This window comes from Acomys russatus, chromosome 13, assembly GCF_903995435.1.
Source record: "Acomys russatus chromosome 13, mAcoRus1.1, whole genome shotgun sequence".
In the NCBI taxonomy this organism is placed as follows: Eukaryota; Metazoa; Chordata; class Mammalia; order Rodentia; family Muridae; genus Acomys; species Acomys russatus.
In genome coordinates this window covers 31412373-31424419 of record NC_067149.1, presented here as the reverse complement: position 1 = coordinate 31424419, position 12047 = coordinate 31412373, and positions in this window count along the sequence as shown.

Here is a 12047-nt window from a genome sequence, read left to right as displayed (position 1 = left end):
TCAAAAGCCTTGCCACTTTAGCTCCTTTATTGTAGTTTGTCCTAATTACCTGTCTGTCTGGCACAGCATCTTGGTTCCTCATCTTCATGGAAATCTTTACCACCTCTTCTTATACTTCCTTTCTCCTTCTCCTCATCCTCCTCCTTCTACTCTTTTTGTTTGGGGGGGGGTAGGAGTGCACACTGTAGCTTCTTAGGCTTCTATAAAACTCTCTAGTTAGCCCAGGCTTGCTTCTAGCTTTGCAGTCCCACTGTTTCAGCTTCCTAACAGTCAGGATACAGATGTGATCAGTCACAACTAATCAATCCTCATCTCAAATGAATAAAAAGTTAAGATTTCATGCAACATGGTGGAATTCTATCTCCACTTTTCTTCTAACACGCATCCTCCTTTATTTTTTTTTTTACTTAATATTTTATTTGTTTTAAATAAATGTTTTATTTATTTTTTATAGTATAAATATAAGCCCACTGAAATAAATCTTCGCCTTGTTCATGAATGTGTCCAAATCACCCTTTTCAAAAAACTATACTTTTGTTTCTCTAAACAGGTTTATTTCTCTATGTAGCCTAATTTAGACTTGAACCTAACATGTCGCTCAGGCTAGCCTCAGCCTTGCAGCAATTCACTTACCTCAGTATTTTGACCATTAGGATTATAAGTGAAAGCCACATTTGGGTCAAAACTATCTTGGAAAAATAAATGAGCACATAGTACTAACGGTAGATAAAAATGATTAGTGTTTCCCCAGTGCACCTGCTTTCCCCTCTACATCATCATTCGCCTTCTGTTGTAAAACTTCCTAATAACTGTTTGAGGATACGGATATTTAGGCTAAGTAACATGTTACAGGTTCCACAGCTTGATCCACTTGCACAACTCCAGGTTTTTAAGTCCTCTGCATATTGTTGTGGATGGAACTTAAAGCAAATCAAAGACTCTTCACTTTTGGCTCAAACAGGGAACCTAGACGGGACGCTGTACAGCACTGACACAGTCTTAGTGGAGGAAAATTGTTTTGAGAGCTATGTAGGAAAATGATAAAATGTCTCAATTTTAGTTGACTACAGTCAACATGCTACAGCAATGCTTCTAAAGAAGTGAGGACACTGCCCTTAAAATAAATTGTTGTTAGTGTTCCAATCATGTGCTGGCTGATATTAGATTCAGAGCTTGTCTGTAGGGTTCTTAGTACAAAGAGCTAGGCTATGCTTGAATTGAAAAATTATTAAAAAGATTATATTTGGCATTTTGTGTTGAAACACACACACTCCTATTCATATATTACTAATATGTTGTTGTATCTTATTTGTGCATAGGTTATATTAGCTGTTAGAAGGCAGCAACAAAGGTTTTTAAAGCAGCAAACATACTCGTTAACCTCAAGTATGTTGCAAACCCCTATAATTATCCAGTAGTGTGATGATAATACAGTTCTTTAAAATGTAATCTTAGTGTGAACACAAAATTATAATACAAAAAATAAGAAATTTTCCAATATACTAAGTTCCCAGAATTACAGAATTTTTTTCTGAAGGAGCAAAGAAAACAAGTAGAAAGAAATATACAACTGCAGCACAGAAGAAAATTGGAAGTGCTTTTCTTATAAAAAGCAATATTCCTGTTGTCAAAGAGAAGACAAGCCAAAAGTAACTTATTTATTGATCCTTCTCATTTTGAAATAAAATCAGTGTCTTAATTAAATAAAAGAAAAGCAAAGAGTAAACCTTAATCATAAAGACAAAGAAAACTTACAGAATCATCTGTGTCTGTCATATAATAGGTACTGAAGCAAAGGTATTGCCCTTACTGTTTTGATGAATGAGGGCATTTATTATTGTGTTTTGGAAGGATGAGTCTTTATATAAGAAGATGGAGGGGCTGGAGAGGTGGCTCAGAGGTTAAGGGCACTGACTGCTCATCCAGAGGTCCTGAGATCAATTCCCAGCAACCACATGGTGGCTCAAAACCATCTGTCATGAGGTGTGCTTGCAGCCAGAGCACTGTATACATAATAAATAAATCTTAAAAAAAAAAAAAAAAGAAGAAGAAGATGGAACCATCACAACACTACTTCTCAAGGAGTCCTACCAATCAATTTTTAACTTTTTTTCTTATTTTATTTACTTATTGGCTAAATGTTTCAGCATGAAATTTCCCTTCTAAGTGTGATAGATGTGGTGTCTTATGCCTGTCATGCTCTCAGTTGGGAAGTAGAAGCAAGAGAACCATGAATTCAAGGTGTTGTGTGGCAGTTTCCTCCGATATTGAAACCTTCTATCTTGCAGGGAAGCTCATTAAGAAAGAAAATTTAAAAACTCAAAATAGTTTAAGGAAGTCCATGAAACTAAATAGGTTCACTACTACCCTTTCCAAGAGTTCAGAAACAATTATGGTGGCTGTTAGTCACAAGACAAGTTGTAAATAAATAAATAATAAAAAATAAAATAAAGAAATAAATAAATGAATGAATGAATAAAAAAATTAAAAAACAAAACAACAACAACAACAACAGCAACAAAACTCCTAGACAAGCCCAGATTCCTGGAAAAAGGAAACTAACCAAAATGCCAAAAAAGATAGATTAGCTGGGGAGGGCTCAGACCAGCAAAGCCACCTAGAAATGGCACTTTATATCTTGTTGAGCTGCCTGCAGGATGTGCAGTGTGTTTCAGGTTCCCAGCTTTTATAAGCTGACACCTATGCTGGGGTGGGCTTTGGTCATTTCTTTCCCAGTTAGTAGCCTCTCATCCATATTCTTCTAAGTAACCTTAATAAAACTCATTGGTTCAACAAGTGGATGTTAATAGTATCCATATTTTCATCTGCCATGAAACGCAATGTCAAATCTCAGCTACATAGTAAATTCAGTATTCTTCAAATATCCAAATTTCAAATAAGCTTATAATTAAAGAAGAAAAATAACCAATGCAGCATTATTCCTTTTTAAAAATGAGAAGTACTTTTTAATTTTGCTAGTCTCTTAAACAACTGTACCCTCATGTCTACAAACTTAAATATATTTCTTTCTTGGAAATATCAAATTGTTGGGAGTTGGCCTGGTACTCTATGAATTCAAATGTTGAGTTCTGGGCCCTGATTCCAGGTTGCATTCTGGATGCGGGCATTTCTAAGTTCAATGATCAATGTTGTATAAACCAATTATCTTTGCTTAACAAAGTTGCTGAGAACCTATAGGTGGATAAGCGAGAACAGGTGACGCTTCTGTTCCCAGTTATGGGAGCTCAGGTGGTGACCACAAGATGGGGAGAAGAAAGAAGGAGGAGAGGAAGGCGGATGTGGCCAGGAGGACTGACTTGAGAGTAGAAGCAGCCTAGATAGGACTAATATAGCATGTAATACAGGACACGTGGCTGGGGAGTAGCAAGACTATCATAGATGGGTTAAAATAGATTATTATCTTCCCAGTTATAAAGCCAAGCTTATTAATAAATCTAATAAGTCTATGTCTCATTATTTGGGAGCTAGAATAGAAATCCCCCAATAACCAAATCTTTTCACTGAATGTTTTCCAGACCCTAACATTCTGTTTTTGTTCCAATCATCACTATAAATATGACTAAAAGCAATCAGCAATGTCCATGTTTCCGCCTAGAAGGTATTAGTCCAAAAATTTCTTTAATCACTTCAGTTAAATTAACTTTAAAGAAAGTCACACCTAAGTTATGGATAAAATATATCTACTCTTTGCCAGAATGTTGGAGATTGTCTGATGTATTCTGATGCTAATTGTTGGCTCACAAGATCTTGTTATTGCCCTAAACTTTGCCTCCCAGATTGGCTCAGTAAAAACACTTGGGCAAGGCAGAAGGAAGGAGTGGAGAGAAGCTTCCATAGGCTTTCGGCAAAGAGAATCTTGGGAAGGAGAGGAGACAGGACAGAGGAAGGAGGAGAAGTGCCATGAGATAGGAATAAAGCCAAATGGGCCAGAGAAGAGGCTCTGAAGTTCCACGTGGAAAGAAAGCAGAACATTAGCAAGTATCCTGGGATTATGGATAGGAGGTGGACCAAATAGAAATGATTAGAAGCAGATGGAATGGGATGAAGTCTGGGAGGTATTAGAGGATAGCTTAGAAGGTAATATCTGCCTCGGTCTAGGTCAAGACTTCAAAAATGTATCAGGTGTCTGCGTTTTTATTGATTGCTAGTGGGTTAGAAAACACTGCCATAGTAATAATTATCCTAATAATAAACATTTATTAGGCCATACTTATAAACTGACTGGAACACCAGATTGTGACAAGAATGAACTCTAGTATGGTTGCAACTCTGGCTCCTGTTCTCATGGGAAGCCTCGTGAGTGTGGTACTCATTTATGTCAGCATTCTGCTTCTTTGAGCTCCCAACAAAAAAGGCATTAAGCATCCTAGACTTTCTCTACGCTACTTCTCTAAACAGTGCCACATTTTCAGCTGAAAACATGTTTACATGGCTAAAGAATTGCATGGTCATGTTTGCTGAGGTCACAGCCATCACCCCATTTCTAGTCCCACTTTTCTTTGCATCCTTTTTTCATCATCATGTCATATTTGTGTCAGAAACATTTTAAAACAAGGAAAATTTATTTAAGTTGTGAGTTCGGATACATTCCATATCTGGTACCTTTACACTCAGCTCCCAATCTGAATCTGGTTTCTGTTGAAAAAAAAAAATATTTATTTTTTATTTATTTATTTATTTATTTTTTGCTCTTTATTCCTTTTGTTCTGTAGGCATTTACTTCAATGCATTCTGGTTCAATGCATTCAGCACTTCATCTCTGTTGAAAAAGAAAGGCTATGGCAAGAAATACATGACTTAAATGAGGAGAAAAGCAATTTCTTATGTAAGTTTAGGAAAATGGAAATCCCAAAGTATTTTGGAATAAAGCCTTGCTAACAGAGGAGGCTTATGAATGTCTTGTCAAGCCAGGATGACAAGACTGCTCTAATGTGTTGTCATAGTGTTCTTATTGCAGACATGAGTCAGCCCAGATAGTAATATGCTGATCATCTAGCCAGTTTTGTGCTGTATTAATTTTATTCCCCGACACTGTCCTATTCCACAAAGCACTAAACTATTGGATCAAAGTGTATTGAACTTCTGAGCCTAAAATCTTTGAAGGCATTTTATCCTGCAAGTCAACATTGTGCTGCAAATATTTGATAAGAATACTCTGTGGTAGACAAGTAAGTCCAAACCCTTCACACAACCAGGTGTCCATCTTTGCAAAAAAAATTTGAACATAGACTTGTTATAGATATGGGTATCAGAAATTGTTAGAGATGTAACTTCAGTCATAAATTCCTTATAAATACGAATGTGGGATCATTGGAGTTTTGGAAAATGGTTTCTTTCCTGTGGATCACTGTGGTGGTATTTGGATATTTTAATTGTTCTAGATTATGCACTCTTTGAAAGGCAGAAGTGCAGGAAGTGAGTCATGGCCTTTTGTTCACCATGAAAAAGACTAGCCACTGACTCTTAAGTTTGCTAACCTGAGCCTTGAAGTTCTTGGTTAAAGGACTGGCCACTGACTGGCCTTAGAGTCCTCTTTTTCTCCCGCCCTTATCTTCTTCTTCCTCCCTATCCATTAGCCCCACTTTTCAAGTTGGATCAAATAAGAAACATCAATATCAAAATTGTTTCTACAAGTAAATCCAAGAAAACAAGCTTTCTTAAATGGAATCCTGCTTTAACATGTGGTACAGATTGCAGCAAAAGCAAGTATTATGTACTAAACTGTGTACTTTAAAAAGTTATATTGACATATGTGGTGTGTTTTAAATATTAACAATTGGAAGGCTGTGACAGACATACGTAATTTCTTTTTTAAATTTTTTTATTAATTTTTACATATACATTTATATTATTAAACACATATACAATAAACTACCTATAGCAAGAAGAATCATGGAACAATCAAGAATTATATAAACGTTTTATTCATATTGTTTTGCCTATTTGTATTTGACAACCTTGAAGAAAATATCTTTCCTATCTTGGTGAGTTTAAAATTCTGAATGAAAATCAATATATATCTTATTTCATTTGTATCGACCTAAAAACATCTATATAGACCTAAAAAAAAATCTTAACCCCTAGACAACTAAGCTTAACTGTAAAACTAAACTATCTGGTTTTCAACCCTATCAGAGACTTGAAAAAGAATAAAATTAATTACCCGAATAAACAGAAAGTACAGGTTAGCATCTTCCAAAATGAGAAAAATGACAGAGACAATTTGCTACCATAATTTCAATGGTAATGACATATGTTATGTTGACTTTATTTAGAAATAAGGTCTTCCCAGACGAAGTCAAGTTAAGATGAAATCATATGCTTTTACAATGGATGATGAATCCAATCATAGGCATCTAGAGAAGAGAAGATTTGATGACACACTTAGACCTTTAGGAATAAGGCTGTGAGGAAACTGGAGTTTCCAACTATAAAACCTAAGGAAGATCAAGGGTTATTGCAACAGCAGATATAAGAGAAATCAAGGAAGGGACTTGCCATGAATCTGAAAAGAAGGCTCTGATGGCCACAAGCTTTGGAGGTCAGCTCCAGACTTTAAAAGCATTAGAGAATACAGTTTTGTTTCAAGCCCCACATTTGTGTTTCTTGTCACTGTAGTCTTAGGACACTGTGGTAAATAAAGTAAACATAAAGGCCTAGTTACTTCCATGGGCATTGAAGAACACATGACCTGGTAACCTGAAACTCTAATAAGCATCCTAGTCAATTTTGATCATCCGTATGTGCTGGAGAGAGTTGAAAGTAAGACAGAGAGAGGCTACCGTAGGAAGTGACTGTCTTTTTTAAAGCCCAGAGGTCATCCTCTTGGAATCTGATAATGGTTTTAGAGGTATTGTGGTCAGATTTCCATTTTGAATTCTTATTGTAATAAGAATAAATTAATAAAAGAAAATTTAAAAAATAAGAAAAAAAGGAAGAAAGAAAGCCAGCTTACAACAACTGAAAAAAAAAAAAAAAAAAAAAGCTGGTTGGTCAATGGAATCAAATCAAAGACCAAGAAATAAACCTACACACCTGTGAGGGAGGGGGCTGCAATTGAGATGTAAAGAATTCCAACTGCAGAACAAGCAGGTAATTTATATTAATAATCCCACTACATGGGAATAGCTCTGAGACTGGCAGAGCTACAAATTTAAATGCATAGAGAGGCTTCATGTTGACCACAGATTCTCTGTGACTTGTTGCTAGAGGCCATTCTTAGTATGGCATGAAGGAAGATTTGCAGACTCCTTACATCTGCTCATACAGTGAGCAGAGAATCAGCCTTAGTTACCGTGTACATCTCACAACCTCATACAACTATAATGCTAGAACTGTACAATGCTTGTGAGAAATTATGTTTTCAGAACAAAAGAACTGGACACTGACACTGGATCAGACCTGACAGGATTCGTTCCTCTCAGCATGCTGGATGCTGACATCCTGCATCCCCCTTGCTCCAACCCCAGATGCCCTGTTGCTGTTACTCATCAGATTTGGACAGCTTCCTGGATGGCATTTTAGAAAGCTCCTGACCCTATTTGGACCAGCACTTCAATCTCCTATTAAGCCAGGAATCTCTCAACATTTAGAAACTGGACAACAAATGCAATCTCTGCCTTGCTTAACCATTTTTCCCAATTTTGGGGGGGCTCGTTTGAAGGTATTATTTGCCCCAATTCAGCCTGAAGAAACCTTGCCAGGCCACAGGGAAAGAGAATGAGCTCAGTCCTGTTGTGACTTGATTAGATAGGGTGGGTGGGTACGGGGTCCCCCTTTCCCAAGGAATATGGGAAGTGGTTTGGGGGAGGAAGGATGGGGCTGGGAGGAGTGGAGAGAGAATGGGCTACAATTGAGTTGTAAAGTGAATAAATAATACTTTTCAAAGGACTCATGCCTGAGATCTTCAATCAGAAAATAGCTGAGCAAATGGAGTAGGACCTTACCATGGGATGTGTGAAGAATCCTGGGGGAGAGCTGGCTCATCTCACACCTGATGGGGTATGAGCCCAAGATATTACACAAAAGTAGGGGGGATTCTGTGACATGCTGATAGACAAGCAGGGCTTCAGACTCTCTCAGTTTACACCGACCCCATCAAAGCACTGCAGATGTCCATCACCCCATCCATTTGTAATAGGGAAAGTTATGGGTCTTTTGTACTTGTTCAAGAATCAGTATTCCTAGAAAACCTTTAAAACTTACCATGGCATTTCCCTCTAATGGATCCCATAAACTCTACCTTATCCATCATAATATGCTCTAAATACAGTGAAAACTGCTTCGGGGGAATGGTGGTTTTCTCAGAGGCAAATATGAATTTCAGTGATCCATCAGCCCCCCCCTTGATGCAGTGAATCCTGGGTCATCAGTGCTGTGCAGCCTATTCACACATCCTGTTTGTGGTGCAATTGCCACACTCTGCTCCAGTTCTTGCACAGGTTTTCCCAAGGTTTTTATCTTGTTTGTTCCTTCTTGTATCTTGAATGGAATGCCAAGGACAGGGTTACTCCCCCTTAGCTTTAACTGTTATCCATCTATTGCATCTCTCACGAGTCCTGTTTTTCTTGACCTCACTGTCTCTTGAGTGTCGCATAAATGGCTGTCTTTTATGTTGTCCTGTAGATAAGGAATGTTATTTCTTTCCCTAAGTAAAATTTCTTTCTGCAGCTCTATTTTTTTAAACCCATCTCTGCTCTCCTCTTACAAGAAGAATATGTCTGCTGAAGAAACTACAGAGTAGAAAGCAAATCTGTCATCATCGCTGTACTTTAAGCTTCAATAACTTGCAAAGAGACTCAAATTAAAAGAATATTTTGCCTTTGATTAAGAAAATGCTTTACTTTACTCAGTTAATTAAAACATTTGATATATTTTATAGCAACAAAAAGACTTTAAAATGGGGATTTATATAAAATTAAAACAATATACTACATAAAACTTTTGAATAATATTATTTTAAAAATTAGTATCCTTAAAAAAAACCATGTATGCAAAAACCATGTATGCAATTGAAGAAATCCAACTAAACTAGATTAAAAGAGAACAATTGATCTCATATCACTGGAAATTTAGGAGCTAAAAAGAAAACTATTTTCAGTTGGAAAAGTCATGACAACTGGGTCTGCAGAGATGATTCAGTGGATAAATGCTTATAATACAAACATATATAGCTCAACTCACATTCCCAACTCCTATATGAAAAGTTAGGAATTGAGGCCTTTATTGTAATCCCAAGGCTGGGGAGTAAAAATAGGCAGATCCAAGGGATTCATTAAGCAGCAGTCTAGCAAAAATTGTGAACTCCATGTTCAGAAAAAAATGCTTTACAAAAAATTAAGATTGAACTTTAAGAAAGAAGGACAACCCAACATTAATCTTTGTCCTTCACAGGTCCTACATAGGCAAGTCCATTTATATATACATGTTCACACAGGCAGACACAACACACACACACACACACACACACACACACACACACACACACACACACACACACGCACATGCACACACAGAGCCAGAAAGATATAAAGGAGGGAGTATCCCATGCATTTGCTTGACATTAGAAGAATTCTACACAGCTTAGGTATGGTGACAGACACATTTAAACTTAGTACATTGGAGGCAGAGGCAGGTGAGTCTCTGTGAGTTAGAGAACAGATATGTCTTAAACAAATAAATGGGAAAAAAGAAGTCTACACATAAGATTATTTTACCAGACTGCATCCTTGCTGAAAGTCCATTGTAACATTATACACAAAAATATTTCTGCATAGAAACTTGTCCAGAAATTATTTAGATTTCCATTTATATCACCTCTATCACAAACTATACACCTCCCCTTTTCATTCCTTCAAGGACTTCCATTTCAGATATGAGCTAACATATGCAGATTTAACATTCTTTTAAGACATCTTATGCTGTCTTGGGATCTATGACCCAGAGTCAGAGTACATGACTAGCATTATCAGGTACTGTGCTTGGTTCAGAGTACCACTAAAAAAAGAAGGAGGAGGGGGATAGGGAGAAGGAGGAGGAGAAGGAGGAAGGGAAGAAGGAGTTGGAGGAGAAGGAAGGGGAAGAGCAGGAGGAAGAGGGGAAGAAGGAGTTAGAGAAGAAGGAGGGGAAAGAGCAGCAGGAGGGGGAGGAGCAGAGGAGGAGGAGAGAAAAAGAAGAAGAGGAGGAGGAGGGGAAGGAGGAAGACAAAGAAGAGGAGGATGAAAAGGAAGAAGAGGAGGAGGAGGAGTTTACTTAGTCCTTTCATTGCACCTTGAAAAACCTTGCCTTAACCCTTAAAAATATTTAAGCATATGCTGATAGATCACTGGAGCAGGTGTTGTATTCTACCATTGCACTCTGCTCTTTCCCTTAAAAGAGCAACTACTCCCGATTTTGATTTAAGGTGGTAGAAATAAACAGCAGCAAAAAAAAGTGTTGAGTTGTGGATAATATTTTCAGTTGTGTCCTTTTTCTTTCTTCATCTTTTACCTAGCCTTATTTCTGGGCCTTATTCTTTCTTTCTTTCTTTCTTTTCTTCTTCTTTCCTCCTTTATTTTCCTCTCTCTCTCTTCTCTCTCTCTCTCTCTCTCTCTCTCTCTCTCTCTCTCTCTCTCTCTCTCTCATTTGTTCTGATTTAACACTTTTCCTGGTGCTTTTTAGGTACTAGGCTGTGTCAAGAGGAGACTGAACATGTAATTCCCTCCTAGAAGCTGTCAGAAACTCATTCAAATGGATATTGGACTCAAACTTTGTATTTTCTGTGAGAAGTGCATGTCTCAAGAAGTACCTATTGATGCTCTGGGTTGCATGGTCCAAATCACTGTTGGAAATGACAAGCATGGGTTTCCAATGGAGCAGGGTGATTTGGTTCACAGAAAAGTGTTGGATAGAAAGAATTTTTGTTATAGACCATTGAAAACTGGAGAGAGGAAACACAAATCTTTTCACAGAAGTATTGTGGATGCCAATTAGAGTTTTCTCAATTTGGTTATCGTAAAAAACAAAGAAAAGGATTTTCCTGGACTAACATATACTACTTTGCCTGAGTAGTTTGGGCCCCAAAGAGCTAAGGGAATCTGAAAATTTTTCAATCTCTCTAAAGAAGGTGGTTGCTAAAGAACATGTTGGTAGATAGTTCTTAAAAAAAAGATAAGTAGATGCAGACCAAAGTACCCGAGATTCAGTATCTTGTTACCCCACATGCCCTGCAAGACAAATGTCAATACATTGATCTGAAGAAACAACACACTAAGTAAAACAAGCAAGAGGCTCCAAGATATGTTAAACTCGTGTCCAAGAGAATGAAGGGAGCCAAAGGAAATCACTAAGAACAGATTTCAAAGCATAGGTTGTCCTCACTGAGAACTTCTACTTCTAGAAAAGAGTAAGTCTTTAAGAGGACCTGCAGGGGACAGGACCTCTAAAAGGAGATTAACGGAGCCAATGGGTTGAGGAGGAGGTGCTGCAGAGACTGATGGACCAACTAAGGTCCATCCATGGTAAGCACCTAGACCCTCTACTCAAGTGTAGTCAATAGGAAACACAGTCTCCTTGTGGGTCCCATAATATAGGGAGTAGGGACTACTTCTGACATGGACTCTGGTGCCCATATGTTGATCACTTCTCCCTGGCAGGGTGGCTTTCCAGGCCACAGAGAAAGAGGATACACGGAGTTCAGATGAGACTTGATAGGCTGAGATGAGATGTTAGGGGAGGAGGACTCTCCTGGTCTTTGAGGTGTATGGGAGGGGTGGAGGTGGGATGAGGGACCAGGAGGCAATGAGGGAGGAGGCTACAATCAGGATGTAAAGTGAACAACAACAACAACAAAAAAACCAGAATAAAAGATCAGACATTGCAAAAGATTTATTTATTTGTTTGTTTATTACTTTTGTGCTTGCACAAATGCTCCCTCAACTGCACAAAAGAGAGTGCTGGGTCTCCTTGGATCGGAGTTACCTGCAGTTATGAACATTCATGTGAGTGCTGGTAAGTGCTCTTGACTGCCGAGCCATTTTCTAACCTTC